A 16337-nucleotide genomic window follows, 5' to 3' on the forward strand; every position below is an offset into this window, starting at 1 on the left:
CTATTTCACAAACAAATCAAGTCTGAAACTGAAGGATCAATCATGGCGCAATGCAGATATTAACAACAAATTCAAAGAAATTTTGAAAGACAATGTTTATTTTAATTATCTCTGTGGCTGACTCTGGAATACAGCTACACTAAAATTTCAACTTTTATAACAACAAAACAAATTCTGCCTAACATAGAGAAGAAAAATGTAAACAAAAACACTCAGTAGATGTCCTGATAGTGCTTGGGATTCTTGTGTGTTTTTACGTCTGTTAGTTTGGTGAATACTCTTGTCCATGTCAGTCTCCTTTAAATTTAAATAAATCTGTGTCGCCATCTGCATTTTGGCTCTCCGCCTTCATCAATCATAACAGTAGAAGAGAATTCAGCGCCAATTGATAAATAACATATCATTAAAAAGTTTTACTGTATTGAAAAACTGCATACAAGATAACAATTATACCACTTTACAATAAGACTCCCCCTAATACACTGGTTCCCAAAGATTTTCCCTATGGATTACAATAAAGTCCCCCCGCCCCAAAAAAAGAAAAAAAAAATCACCTGGGCACACACATCGTTCAGCCAGACATAAAGCGATGCACATATTTTATTTCAAACTTCACTGAAGTTTATTTCACACTTCTGGTTGCAACAAAACACACTGCAAACCATCTTTACAGTGAAACACTTTTGTGTAACTGTTTTTTAACTGTTTTTTTGTTTTTAAATTCATCCGTACTGGTTCCCGCGCCCCGAATGCAATGGCACTGGGGGCGCGGGAACCACTGCCCTAATAGATGGCTAATAAATAGTTTGTAGAGATGTTATTTACCTCTAAACATTTTATAAATCATTAATAACTGTTTATTATGCATTAATTAGGGATGAGAAGGAGACAAAATCTACCAGTTTCTTGCCAATATATTTTACCCTGAGCTGTAATACTAAACATTTCAGACTACCTTGTAAGCACAATAAGCATTTGTAAACTTACTTTTATACAGATGTAAAACTTTAAAAACATTTTGAAAGAAAGTTGTGGTGTGGAAACTAAATTAGAATCACCCCTCAATCATGTTAATGTAACGCTGTTAAAGCTGGTAATCTAGGAGATTTATGTTTGTTGCATTCATCCTGAGCCGATCAGCTGTTTGATCAACCAATCAAACAGCAAATATCACCTTATTATCCAAGTGCTGCTTCACTAAGGACAAAATGACAACATTGAATAATATGTGACATAAGCAGCTGCAAGTTGTAAAATGTAGAAGAGTTTATTTTATATATTTATGCATATCTTCATGCTTTGTATTTTAGTTTTACACCAAGAAGCTGTGGTATTCCGCCGTTAAAACTCCATTATTAAACCAGCCTGTGACAAGTTATGACATCCCACAGTAGAGGAAACGCAACAGCTTTCTGTCACCTACAAAACTACTGTGGAAAGTCATGAGTTACCTCTTGATGAATGAATCACAAAGAAAACAACCTTCAAAGCAAAAACTGACGGCAAGTTTTAACAAAGAGCAACTCGATTTCTGCGTAATGCTCAACTCAAACAAAACTGGGAGTGCAGATTAATTCATACTGTGCTTAAGTTTCTAAGCAGCACCAGTGTTTCAAGGATGAAGTTTTGTCATCTTTATTTAGGGATGTCATGATAAATTGTCCCAGTAATCAACAGTAATAGTCAGAGGCTTCTTCGACTTTGTTGTAACACAGTCTGATACGGGAGACCTTTCCTGCCCACAGCCATCTACAATAACTGAATAATTTTGTTTCAACAACTTTTAATTTTCTTTTGGGGTCAATTAAATATTTTTTAATTTAATTTGAATTCAATTATTGTGGTAAACAATAATGTTGTTTTATGACAAATGTCAAGTAATATATTGATAGTGATATTGATTATTGCTGTGGCTCTTTGGTAGAGTAGTCGTCTTGCGATCGGAAGGTTGTAGGTTCGATTCCAGCTTCCTCCTGCCACATGCCGATGTGCCTCTGGGCAAGGCACTTAGCCCCAAATTGCGTATCGATGTATAAATGTGTGTTTGTGAGTGCGACTGGGTGGATGTGACCCTAGTGTTGCTGTTGCTCTACCATTTAGTTCCCTCACTATCAATACAGACCAATAAACTTTAATTTGGTGAAAACATTTAACACTGAAACTTGAAGACATTTTAAATATAAAAAAAAACTGCAATAACCAAAAATAATAAATAAGACAGAAATAAAAACCATACACAACTGGAACTATTAATATAATAGTTTATGATGTCTCTATAAACAAATTCCTCCTAAAAAATATCAATAACCAGAATGGAAGCCATCGAGTTAATTTAATTTATCATGAGATTAATTGATTCATTGCAACAGATTAATCTATAATACCAACTTTTCTTGAGTACTTTAACTCGTTACAGTTTAACAACTTCTAAGTTAAGAGAAACTAAATTTCAAGTTCATCTTTTTTCACTGTTATTGACTGAATATTTTCCATCTTTCTCTTTATTTCAGTCTGTGACACTACAGTATTCAAACCCTTGATGACCGACATAAGATTGTAGGTGATAGGAATAAGTTCTGACTCAGCTGACCCGACTGAATTTGGTGCCAGCCTGTTTGTGTGCTCGGAGACGGAGCAGCAGAGGAAACCGCCTCCTCACACTCCAGTATTTTTAGGCGATGCCTTTAAAGAGCCAATGTTGCAGATTTAAAACAAAACCGTCTCTTAGTTCAAACAAAGCGGATCCATGTGTTGCACAAAGTCAGAATTCAGGTCCAAAAAGAACCAACAATCCAGTAAATGAGAAAAGCTGCACCTTTTTCCATGAATCTGCATGCCCAAACATGCGTCGCTGCATGCTGCTATAACGGCCTTGATCCCAAGCCAAGAGTTCCTCTCAGTCCTTCACATCCCACCTACATAACTGCAGGGTGCGCTCACTCCGACATACACATCATGCATGTATGTCGCAATGTGTCACCCAAACTGCTAATCTGAGACATTCATGGCAGAAAGTCTTGTTAGCTAGCCCAGCTTGCATTGTGTTTCTCACTCACAGTCAGATACTGACAGCAGCGCCAGACAGAACACGAGTGGAGACGTTCTGTCCTCCAGGAACCGACGAGGAAAGAACAACTCTGCACCAACTCCCTGCAGCTCAGAGACTTTAAGATGCTGCTTGTAGTTTATAAATCCCTGAGCGGCACAGCGCATTAAAGACCTGCTGCTGCTGTTTCAACCTTCCAGAACATCTCAGCTCTTCTGGTTCTGGTTCCCCAAACCCAAAATCAAACATGGCGAAGCAGCATTCAGCTTCCAGAAACAAACTACTTTAAATCTAGACTAAAAACCCAGTTTGTGTTTAGAGTTGCTTTTGAAACATAATCAATGAAACTTCAATCAACAATCTGATGTGTAACGACGGCAAAATGTAATGTTTCAATTATTGATTTTGTATTTTTGCCTCTTTATGATGTAAAGCACTTTGAAAATCCCTGTTGCTCAAATGTGCTATACAAATAAAATGTGATTGACTGATTGAAAACTTTCTCTAACTGTCTGTACCACATGTGTCAAACTCAAGGCCCGTGGGCCAAATCTGGCCCGCAGCAGCTTTTTATGTGGTCCTCTAGACTCCATCAATTTCCTCCAGTTTTTCACTAATGAGCAAAATTCACACAAAATCTATATTTGTTCTGATTCTACTGCATTTTTCTCTCAAAATGATTCAAACACATTGGGTTTAAGTGAGTGCTGCCTCAGCTTTACTTAATGTCAAGTTATAGTCTGTGATTGACGCAGCAAGTAATAAAAAGTCACTTTTAATATCATACAGTAGCACAAATATTGTAAAAAAATAAAATAAAATAATTTCTAAATCAGCACCATAAAATCTGTGATTTTGGAAGCAGAAATTACAAAAATCATTCACAAAATCCTGGAGAGACTGATCAGCGTGGAAAGATTTAATTTTAAGAAACACTAATGGAATGCAAAAACAAACAGCTACTTATTAATATTTTAACAGTTCAATGGGTTTTATTTATTGCCATGGAGACTAAAGGATTTTTCAAACATGCATGAAAGAATCAAAGCAACACTCCAGGTATGTTTTTCATGAAGGAATAAAATAAGATGAAAATCTCAAGAAGTCGATTTTACACGATCCTGTGCCTTTAATAGAAAATAAATGTTCTGTAGATGAAGTAAAAGTGAAACAGACTGGAATGAACATAATGCAAGTGGACGGGAAAATTACTAAGCACAACCTGCCATTTTATTTACCGTTAGTAAAATGAAGTGTGTGTTGTGATGCTGCAGATTGCCGAGTGCTGCTCTATTGCCCTGATTTCAGATCCATTGGCTTAAAGAGCAAAGTGTTTGTTCATTTCACTTTGGGTAAATTGATAAAACATTTGCATGTTATAGACAATGAATATTTCCTTTTCTAAAGATACAACCAATACAAATAACTACATTTTTTCTAAGACGGACACAGACACAATAAGTGTACCATTTCTTTCTGAATGCGGTTGTCAGACAAAGAGTGTTTCAGGTTAAAACATGTCCAGGGCTTTAAATAACAACCACCTGACCACCTCTTTAAAAACAGGTTTAACCACAAAAAACATCCAGTTTCTGTACAAACCCGAAACATTGCTGGGAACAACGCACAGCTAACAACACAGGCACAGCTCAACGCATCACAACATCTCTCAAAAGTTAATTACTTTCTTTGAAATATAACTCCAAAAGGAAAACTTTTATTTTTAAACACAGAGCGATTTAGATGAGTCACAAAAGGTCACTGCTAAAGAAACTGGTTGTTGAGTTTCTGAGAAAGTCTGAATATTACGGAAGACCAAATAAATAAATGTTCATAAGGAGCTGCGTGAAAGCACATTGGTGGAAAGTTAAGTGGAAGGATAAAGTGTGATACAAAATTATTGCTTTTAAAGCAATAGTTAGTCAATTCAAGGCATGGATGTTGTTCTCTACACGTTGTGATCAACGTAAAAGTCCCAACGTGGGATGACACGTTGAGGTCGAACACCAATGTTACCCTCTGGGAGGGTAAACCAGTGACCTCTGTGAACTCCACAGGAAATATTGGATTGCAGAATGAGTGTGATGTAGTAATTTGATGCAAAGCGAATACAGCGGCTGCAACACAGAGGAAAACAGCTGCATGATCAGAGCGACGCATTGCTCAACAATCTGATTCTGTCAGCAGGGTGACGATGTTGCACAACGACTTTCCTTGTTTTTAAACTGCACTGAATGCATTTGGACAGCATGAATGAGGAACATAAAGTTCAACCCCATGTGGAACATATCCTCAGGGGAAAATCTTCTTCTCGTTTTATTTTATTTATTTATTTATTTTGAACATGATAGTAGTATAAAATCATGCACAAGAACAAGGAATGCAAAAGACGCATATATACGTTTAAGCCACGCCCTTTTACAGCAAATCAGCCTGAATAAGGAGGAGTGGGCATAATTTATCGTAAATCATTTATCATGATAAACGTCTTATGATAAAACTTCAGATTTACCATCATGATAAATTCCAGTTAATGATGTTTAAAGGGATAATATTGTGTAAAATCAACTTTCTTTGAGCTTTCCATCATGTTACAATGTTATCTCCTCTTCAAAAACATTCCTGGAGTGTTGGCTAGATTCTTTCATGCATATTTGAAAAATCTTTTAATCTCCTGTGGCAACAATTCAGCAGTGCAAAACGCCTGGTTGGACCAAGCCCCGCCTTCGAGTCACCCTCCCCTGCGACTCCCTCACTCAGCTCCTTCAGACTAGCCAGCAGCAATTAGCAAACACCTGGTGGGACTGCTGCACTCATTACAGGAGTTGCATCTCAGTGAAACCCTGGTAAAAATATTGTTAAAGGGTTAATAGAGGAGCCATGTTGTGGCGACTTCCAGAGGGAGGAGTTTTAGAGAGCAGGAGTTTTTAAAGAGACAGAGACCCAATTTTAAAGCGTTAAGTTACAAAGTCCATTTTCTGTCAAGTCATATTTGATATACATATCATTTTTATAACAACTTAAGTTAACATTTATTTAATTTAATTACAATTTTTTGATAATTACTGAGTCAGTAGGTAATACATTTCATTAAATTGAGATGAGGGGTGAGATTAAATAAGCGTTCACATATTCTAACTCCTTTTCAAACAAAAATGTAGTAATAAACAAATTATTTTGTTCTTTGTTATGTACACACATGTCCTTCTCTATCCTAAAATCTGTTTTAAATAAATAAATACAGAACATAGATACTTGATTGTGCTATAAAATGACACAATGTGCCTGGAAAATAAACAATTTAGCCGTTTTAAATTCCCCAAAATTGTCCGTACCGTTGGGATTTTTCCTTTTGTCTTTTTCTCCAGTCTGTCGAATGAAAGCATAAATAAATACCAATAAAGTTTAACATATTAAACACTGATACAGCTGGTGTTAAATAATATAAGTCACATGTTTTTCAAGACACTCACAGCCATATAGTTACCTAAAAAAGTAGTAATTTCTTACTCTTGTCACTTTCATCGTTATCACAATAGTGGCACAAAATATTGTGATAAAACTTTAAGTCCACATGTTGGAAGGACGTGGTGATTTGTGGTTTTGGTGTTTACTGTAAATCTGTGAACAGACAGACACGAGTGCATGATTTAAATAACCTACCAGTTCAACACGCCTGACTCAAACGAAAGGCTCGTTACCAGCCGTTAGTGAAGTTGTGTTGAAGCAGGAGCGTACGTAAACTTCTGACTTTTGAGGAAGGGAACCATTGTTACAGTTTACCATAAAATTCCTTTACGCTTCCCTGTGCTGACAGGATTTATGGAGATGTTGATTATGTTTCCAGGCAGGACTTGGCACCTGTTTATATTGACAAAGGTACTAATGCCTACTTTAATTACCATAGTATCACTGTGATACATTGGCAGGAAACTGGCATAAACAAAACCCTAAAGAGTTGTTGTAAAAGGGGAAGTTGACACACCAAACACAAAAAGGCTGAAGGCTGTTAAAGGGCGGGTATTATGTATTTTCCAGGCACAATGTGCCAGTTTACAGCGCAATCAAGTTAAAGTTTAAAAATGGGACAACATGTAATAATGAACAATTACATGTAATTATATGAGATTACAGCTAGGTGGCTAATTTCAATGTCTAGTCCCCCTGGTTCAATTCTAATGAACATTTAAAACCAGAACAGGAAGACATTTTAAATATCCAAAATGAATTAACAAAAGAACAGAAACAACAGATAAAATAGATACTTAAGTCTCTGTAAACAAAATTGTCCTTCAAAATTATGGCATTTTGAGACCAAAGCACCAAATTGAAGACTTTTGTCATCCATTTTTTGTAGAAAGTGAGAAACGATAAATCATGCAAATTGAAATGATTGAGTTTGATTTCTCCTGTGACTAACTGATTTATTGCCTATTGTGACAGGCCTGACTTCACAATTTGACACCTTGAAAATGGGTCTCTGTCTCTTTAAGAAGCTTTCCAACACTCACAACAATGCTTCTCATTATGCCGTTTACAACATTGGACTGGGAAGTAGATCCAATGATGAGCTCACCAGATGTGCAGGTCCACCAGGTGTTTAACTGCTGCTGCCGCTAGTCTGATGGAGCTGAGTGGGGTTCACCACACTGAAGTTTCTGTATACTTATTTTTATTTGTCTACAGCAGCTGGATTTCCACTAGCTGTGTAGCATCATCATCAAAATAATCAATAATCACTTGAAGTCATCACATCAATCTTATTTAGCTAATGTATACGAGTTGTACTTTCTGACCTGAATTACTGGGGTATATAACTGATTGCACTGTAGAAAAAAATTTAAGGATTTTGCCTTATTTCACAGTTTTCTGCTCTGTTTTCACAAAATAAATTTTGAATGTGAAATGTTGAAAGAGATTTTGACAAACTGTTAATAACCCTGGTATAAAATGCAGTGTTGCATAATCACCACTGTGCATTTCCTGCAATTTAAAGCATCATGCTGTCTGTTGAAAAGAAAAAAACCTGCTCACTCTGTGCGCCTAATTTAAACAGACAAAATTTGCATGTGCACACAATGAAGTTTTATTTTTTATATAACTACTTCCAACACTTGCAGAATATTATTAAATGTGACAAAATGTTGCTCCTTGATGCATGGACGTAAAGCAGAAAACAGCCAATGTACCCTCTGAGGTAGAAGTAGCTAACTAAAACAAATGCTCTTATTCCCTATTTGTATAAAGATTCAGCCTGATCAACACTTTGATCAAAATGACAGCTAGAAAAATCTACAAACAATAATAAGCCAGTTATGGTAATTTTTGCAAAGCATAAATCAATAGTGAACTTAAAGTTTCTCTCAGAAAAAAAAAACAGAAATGCTTTAAGAGTATATGGTGTCTGACGTAATAAAAAAATAACTCCAGTAAAAACAAATATGTACTGCAGTTCTTCACAGCTCTGAAGCGAATGTTTGTACTACTTTAACTAAAAAGCACAAACAAAAGCAAAGGCATTGTTCTGCACCAGTAGGAGGTGATAACTTTCAGCTCAGCCAGAAGATTATAACACTTGAGAGACAAAGTCTCCATCCTTCACTTCAACCAAACCAGACAAAATGTTTGGCTTGTTGTACAACTTTATTATGAATAAAACAAACATAACATATTATGATGCTAACGTTCCCAAACTTGAAGATCTGTTGGTCAAACTCAACAGATCTGAAAACGCTAAACACAATAAATGTAATTTTATGGCTGAATGCCAATCGGTGTGGAAGAAGCCACAATTCCAAAGCAAAATTCAAATTACTGTTTGAAAATGCAAATGTCAGCTGATTAAACTGAATTTAACAAATACCTTAGTCATATTTGGATGCTTTGAAGCCTAAGAAACACCAACCCAACTGTGAAGCACGGTGGTGGCAGTATCATGTTGTGGATATGTTTTACAGCAGTGGAGAGCTGGTGCACTTCACAAAATACCGGAGAACATGAAAAAAGGAAAATAATGCAGGAATATTGAAGCAAGATCTAAAAAAAATGAGGTAAAAGGTCAAGGCCTAAGTGTTGATGAGTTTCCCAAATGGACACCAATACTAAGCATATCACCACATTATTTGCAAATTACCATAAATCATATGATTGAAGAGGCCACCACAAAGTCTTGACCTCAAGCCCATAAAAAATAGTAGCAGAGACTATTGAACAACTTAGTCTACTAACTTCATTCAGCTGCACTAGTTTGACAGAAAAATGGGCCAAAGTTTCAACAAATTATTGAGAGGAAATTGTGGAAGAATGACCTCAAGTCATTCAATATAAAAGGCAATATTACTGATAAAAACCAGCCCATTGTTCAACACTTCGCTTCGTATAGTTTCTGTATTCTCTGCCATTGAGAAATTATTTTTTGATTGAAGTTTTTAATTTTACCAAATCACTAATGTTTGTCCGTAATGTATATAATGCGATAGTTCTACACTATAAAGCTTACTGGAAGCAGCCTGCGCTGTAAACAACCTTCCTCCACTGCGAAGAGAGACGTGCCGAGTCAAAAAAGATGGAGTTTAATGTTAAATATTTGGCCGACACGGACTGAACGGCTTTGTTTTCTTCCTCCGCCGCCATCGCTAAAACTACAGACTATAAATCTAAAACGGCGCAGAAAATCAACATTATTGTTCACAACTTCTTCTGTTCAATGATTGGCCTGGTTGAAATTATACCAAATGAATCCAAGTCAATGAGAGGAATCCCAGACCGAGCAGAGAAGGGAGATGAGAATCCTGTGAAATTACAAAGGATGGCAAAGGCTGGGCTAGAATACTAAAAAATGGCATGAAAACTAATATATAAACTAATAATTTTGCTAACATGCACTGAAATAAAGCTTTAGCTTCAAATGTATGCTATAAATTCACTTGCACAAATAGAGACGAGACAACATAAAAAAATTCCCACTTATTTTCATTCTATTCTAAATATCATAAGAAATGAACTCAGTTGCAATTAGCATGTAGCAAAAGGTACAACGTTACAACATGTTTGGATCCAATCCTGATGCAGAAGTTGTTTTTTGTGAAACTGTGCTCTAATTAATAAAAACTTTCACTGTCTAAACTGATACAGATCTGCTTTGTGGTTAAGTGAAACTAGTTAAAACTTTAAGATGTCTGCTGCAGCTCTTATCACAGATAATCTGAAACCAAAGGTTTTTTCTTTGCCAAGTAATTTAAAGATTTGCAACAGGCTGTTGCGGTGTGATTTTCTCAGCCTGAGCGGTTTTCATTTTGTTAATCAACATTTAGTCTTAAAGGAAGTCATCTCACTTAGTTTTTTTGATGGCTGTACACAAGTCCATCAGTGGTTGTGGTAAAATACAGACCAGAGAAGGTCTTTCCTGATTGATACTGCCATAAGACTACGCCCCGAACTACCAGAGAGCCTCAGTTTCACACCAAAAATGCCGTTTTTCACTAAACTCAATGGCAGTTACCACACCAGAACCTGGGAATCGGACACACAGCAGCAAAACATAAACAAGAACTCCCTCAAGTTCTGCTACTTCTACTTTTTGATATCTCCCCTGATGTTGCGCTGCATTCTTACAAAACATATGCATGAATCTGCAAAGATCTGAGAGGCTGTAGCATCACTTGTCACCTTCACACTTACAATGCAGTTTCCATAACGCTTTTTTCTGCTCTGTGTCTTTAGACAAATGGGTAAGAAAGAAACTGACCTCATATAAACAACATTTACCTAAGAATCTGTCACTTTCTTCTGTTTTCTCAGCACTAATATATTTATATTTTAATTGCTCTTTTGAAGCAGTTTTGATTTTTATGTCTGAAAGGTGATAGGTATTATTACTTACTACATTAAAATATAACACAACTACCACAGTAATGCCACAGCAGCCATCATTTTGACAATGCCACCCACTTTCAGCCACAAATGTTAATAAAACAAACAAATGCCACTGTGGGAGGAAAACGAAAGTACACATTTCCCCTGTGAACACGGAGATTAAAAATAGACCCATGTGGTGTTTTAGCTACTTCTTATAATTATATAGCAAACAAGTAAAACTGCGCACAAATTAAACTTCACTAGAAATTGTTAAGTATATTTAGTTAATGATTTTAAAATGCACTCCCAAAACACAAAGAGGACCATCTGACATTCCCTTTAACAAATCTACAAGGAAGTATTGATTTGCACTTCTGAACTTTACAATGAAAAGAATTTCAAACAGCACACTGACCCAAATATGAGTTCATGACATCACAAGAGGTGCAAGAACCAAACCAATTGAGGGTTTTTATTGGAAAGCTTTGAATATTCTCTCACCTGATGGTAGATTCTGGTCAATTGGGGACCAAAGTTGCAACATTTGTTACATTTTCAGCTGGTGTGGTTCGCTTTCACACTGCACTGACCTGTTGCCCTCCGCGCCTGTGGTGGCGCTGCACCGAGAACAACTGACGGTAACGACACGAAAAACTCTGAACAAGACCTTCCTTCTTCACAAAAGGTGGAGTGGCATCAAATTTTAGTGATTCTAGCATTTATTTCATGTCTTTTGCAAAAGACCACGAGTCATTTCTTCTGCTAGTGCTAGACACACAAGTTTGTTTTGGTCATATTTACCCAGAATGCCCCGTGCTGTAGTTCCAGTAAATAATATATGTAACCTGTTGGATGACCGTTCACTGTGAAACTGAAAATGAGAACAGATGGAGGGCTGTAAGGTGGGCAGCGCAAGAATATGACAGACATGGCGCCCAGAAGTAACTTTAACATTGCGTACATTTTTATTGGCTGTGATGTTTAAAAAAAGTAGCGGGTACGTTGTGATAAAGGAAAAGAACAAAAAAAGTCAAGGAAATGTGTTTCTATCACACAAATAGTGTCTCGATTCCAGGTTTTCAGCAAACGTTACAGTGGCTGATCTGGACAAGACGTTAACCGGCTTTGTGAGACTGAAAATCCAGCGCTAAGTCTGAAGCCACTTCAATAAGCGACGAATCCAGCTAGCATTAGCAAACACCTAAAGACTTCTGACAGATTTCTACAACGATGCTGAACAAATAAAAGTCAACACAGAGCTTCGAATTACAGAAAACAACTAGAGATCAGGCTTGATGGACTCAGACCTGAACCTTCAGGGCCACATAAAGGTGATTACAAAGTCAGCCTTCTGTCACCTGATAAACACTTCTAGGATTAAATAATTAATATCTCAGCAACCCAGGGGCTTTTTATCCCCTCATTTACAGCTCATAATTTTAAGAAATTTTCTGTGTTAGTCCACTGTAAGAAAATGTAGTCATGTGTCACTCAGACTCATTTTGGTTCAATTAAAAGTTTAAAAAGAGGTGAAAGACCAAAAAGGGACTCACGGTATGTTAATATGTCTTATGAAATCACAGAGAAGTGGTTTATATGATACTTCATCATTTATGATCATCTCCAGAATTAATTGAGATACTTAACTAGCAATAGAAATAAAAGAAAATGGTTTTGATAATACAGATTTCATATGGAAGCAGGAGGGGATGAAATTTAAAAACAATTTAGAAAATATTTTTTTCTTCAAACTCAGAAATTTCCCAAGGTTTTCTTTTTTAAAATATTTATGAGACAAATCTCAAAATTTCAAATTACTGATGTTTCCCCCCAGCAAGTTTCATATTTATAAGCTCAGCAATTTCCTTGTGGGTGGTTTTTTTTCTTTTTCTTTTAGAAAATTTCAGATTACTGGTAATCTCAAAATTTTGGGATTCTCTTCCAACAATGTTTTGCCTTTCCCAAGTCAGAAATTTCCAAGATTCACTCTAGAGGATTTCTGAGATTAATCTTGAAATATCTGAACTTTTTCTAGAAAATGTTTCACTTTAAAAATTTAGAAATAATAATAATAAAAAAATTATTTCTCAGATAATTCTCAAAGCTTCTGATTTTATTTTTTAAACCAATTTTTGACTCGTACAATTTGTTCGTACAATATGTATTTCTAAACTGACCTGCAGATAAAATTTTTTGTATATATAGATATATATGCACACATAAACAAACACACACATACAAATGTCCTACAAAGATCAGCTGCCTTTTGTGACGTCATCCCACACCAGACAAGTGGGCGTGTCCAACTTGTTTTTGGGAAAGCCCTTTTAATTCAACACATTGTAAGAAAATAGCAAAACAAGACGAATTTTTTTACCATTACATCACATTGTATAAGTAACAACCTACATTTAAATCAAGTTTGATTGAATACCGTAGACCAGGCTGGCTGGGTAGGTGCTTTAAAAACAAAAACTGCTGTATAATTAGATGACTTCACAGTAATGAGCTGTTGAGGGGAATTACACTAAACTGCAGCTATTTTTACTCTGTTGCGACTCACCAACTTGTACGCTGAAATAAAACCGTTCCAGGATCTACCAAGTCACAGAAAACATTAATGTACAACTTTTAATTTGTGTCTCCAGTCAGCTGAGAGCCTCAGTTTTCAGTTGGCGTCGTGTGTCTGTAAACATAACCTCCTACTGTCACTGGGAGCAGATGGAGGGCAGCGCAGGAATATGACAGACATGGCGCCCAGGAGTAACTTTAAATGGGGCAGCAGATGGAAAACTCAAATGAATAACTGGACTTGTTTGGGTTTGGACGGGCGGGTAGAGCAACAAAGGGCTTGCCGAGGCTTGCCGACAGCTAGTTTCCCAGCGGTGGGGTAACAAGGGCAGTTAGAACCGAACATTACCGCCGTCAGCTTGTTTTTACTTTAATTAATGGAGCTGAAACAAAAGGTAGCACACAATGAACCTGGTTACTCAACACTCTCTACCCAAAAACACATTAGCCGCTCTCACTTAAACAAACAAACACGACGAGTTGCTAAACACACCAAACGTCTTTAAATGTTTTACTCACCTCCAAGCAAAAGTAGTTGGCTTTTTATTCATGAGCAGCAGGTAAATGTCCGACAAACTACAGTTAGATTGTGACAAGTGGTGTGTCACACACTTCCCTCTTTCTCTCCTCCGACATCCTTATTTTTTTTTAATGCAGCTCCAGCAAGCAGAGCTCCGAGGAGGAGGCGGAGCCAGGTCTTATCTTCAGAGGGGGGGAGTCTCTGCCTGGGTCCGTTCCAACCACCTCCAACACCCCGCAGCGGCGTGTGGAAACTACCCGCCGTAGTTACTCCTACACAAATATGCACCGAGCTGCTGCCAGGCCAGGCTGTGTTCAGTTCCTACTGACCAGAGGCGGTCCCAGAACATGTGTACCAGGGGGCCCACAACCCAATGGGCCCACAACAATACCACAGCGTTTTTGGGCCGTTACATATAGAAAAAAAGGGAGTAGATTTCCCCCCCCAAAAAATGTCTGAAATTCTTAGATTATTCTCAGAAATTTTCTAGAAAGTTATCTAGGAAGTTGCAGAGTTCAAAAAGAAAAAAAAAGTTAGGAAAAAAAAAATCATCAGTTTTGACATTAATTTAGAGAAAAAAAAATACTGAGTTTAAAATGTTTAACATTTTCTGGGGAGAAAAAAAAATCTGAAATTTTCTAGAAAAAAAAATATCTTGGAAATTTCAGAGTTTGAAAAGTCAAACATTTGTTAGAAATCAAAGTCAGAAGTTTTGAGATTCATCACATAAGTTTATTAGAAAGAAACGTGGAAATCTCTGACGTTTTAAAGTCAAACATTTGCTAGGAAAAAAAATCATTTTTCAAGATTAATCTCAGAAATCTTATGAAAAAAAATATGAGAAATTTCTGAATATGAAAAGTCCAAAAAATGTTACAAAAAAAATATCAAAGTTTGAGACTAATCTAAAAAAAACAAACAAAAAAAATCAATGAACTTGCTAAGCTAAAAAAAAAAAAAAGTCTAAAATTTGTGATTTGCATCAGAAGTTTTTTAAAAAAGAAAACCTTGGAAATTTGTGAGTTTGAATAGAAAACTTTATAGAAAAGAAAACCCTGCAATTTTTAGGTTATTCTCAGAAAAATTCTCAAAACAAAAAACTGGAAATGTACGTTAAATTTGCTAGAAAGAACTCATTTTGAGATTCGTCATAGAAATTTGTCCTTATTTTTTCTAGAAAATCTACTAGATTGTACTATAAAATGGTACTATGAGGCTGGAGAACACATAAAACTGCCCCTTTAAATATTGGCAATTAGTCAGAAAATTGCAATCAATGCAGTCCTAGTCTCTAATCAGAAATATTGATAAGAATCTCGCACTTTGTTACATTATTTTTATTGATTAAATTCTAACAGTATTACCAGTGTAAATCAAAATTCATCAAAAAAAAAAAACTACACAGTATCAGGAAAAACAATACAATCATTTCTTTCTTTTATTACATTCTTTTTTAAATTACTACATTTTAGATTAGCACAAAACAATTTGAAACGCACAAAAATCAAACAGCATGAGATTAACGGTTTAGTCAGTACATGACAATAATTGTTAAAATCACAAGTTCACCACTTGTGAAAATACAGATGCTAGTGTGCAAAAACACCTTCCTGTTAGATAATGAAAATAACATTTCATCAGGCACATATTGATTCACTAATCAGTTTTAAAAGTTATAGTGACAATTTAGAGCAAATTAAAATGAATTTAATTCGGTTTACTGTAATATAAGCACAAAACAAGAATCAGTCTGGTATTGGTAAAGTAAACTTAGCAAAGTGAAAGTATTCTTTAAAGTTCTGAAATGTGTCCTGTTAAAAGCAACAGCTTTAAAAATGAAGCTATCCAGATGTGCAACTTTTTAATGCGTCAGCCCCACATAGTAGGGATGGATAATACTAATGCACAGACTCCACGCTGCGCATAAAAAGTGGTTTCTGTCACCTTTTACTGATGCCAGGAGTTCAAAGCGGCTTTCCTAAAAGATTGTTTTTGCACAGGACACACTTTACCTGCCAATCAAAACAAACTGTGATTTTCAAACACACAGGAACATTCATAATTGAAATAAAAATGCAAAAAGGGGAACTAAAACTATAATCCCAAAGTGCATAATTTAATCCCCAGCATCAAAGTGTTCTCCTGTTATATTCTGGTGAGCCTGCTATTTGTGCATTGATCTTAACTTTTATTAACTGGATTGTTGGAGGAAAGCCAACAAATTCAAACTGATCAAAGTTCAAAGAAGAAAGGAGGAGAAGTTCAGAGTGGGAGAAAGGTTAGATCAACTCCTTCCTCAAGTTGACGATGCCTGTGACTCACCAGATTTTTGGGAATATATAT

The 16337-nt window shown here is 36.1% G+C and overlaps 1 protein-coding gene across 1 annotated transcript in view; it reads right to left on the reverse strand.

Moving 5' to 3' along the window:
• rhbdf2 (rhomboid 5 homolog 2) overlaps positions 1-14168 on the reverse strand; it is a 52222-nt gene extending 38054 nt beyond the window's left edge. The window contains exon 1 of the mRNA XM_005797542.2: positions 13994-14168. The gene's annotated coding sequence lies outside the window, so the exon portion shown is untranslated. The remainder of the gene's footprint in view (positions 1-13993) is intronic.
• Between the last annotated feature and the right edge of the window lie 2169 nt (positions 14169-16337).

This window comes from Xiphophorus maculatus, chromosome 5 (assembly GCF_002775205.1).
Source record: "Xiphophorus maculatus strain JP 163 A chromosome 5, X_maculatus-5.0-male, whole genome shotgun sequence".
NCBI classification, from domain to species: domain Eukaryota; kingdom Metazoa; phylum Chordata; class Actinopteri; order Cyprinodontiformes; family Poeciliidae; genus Xiphophorus; species Xiphophorus maculatus.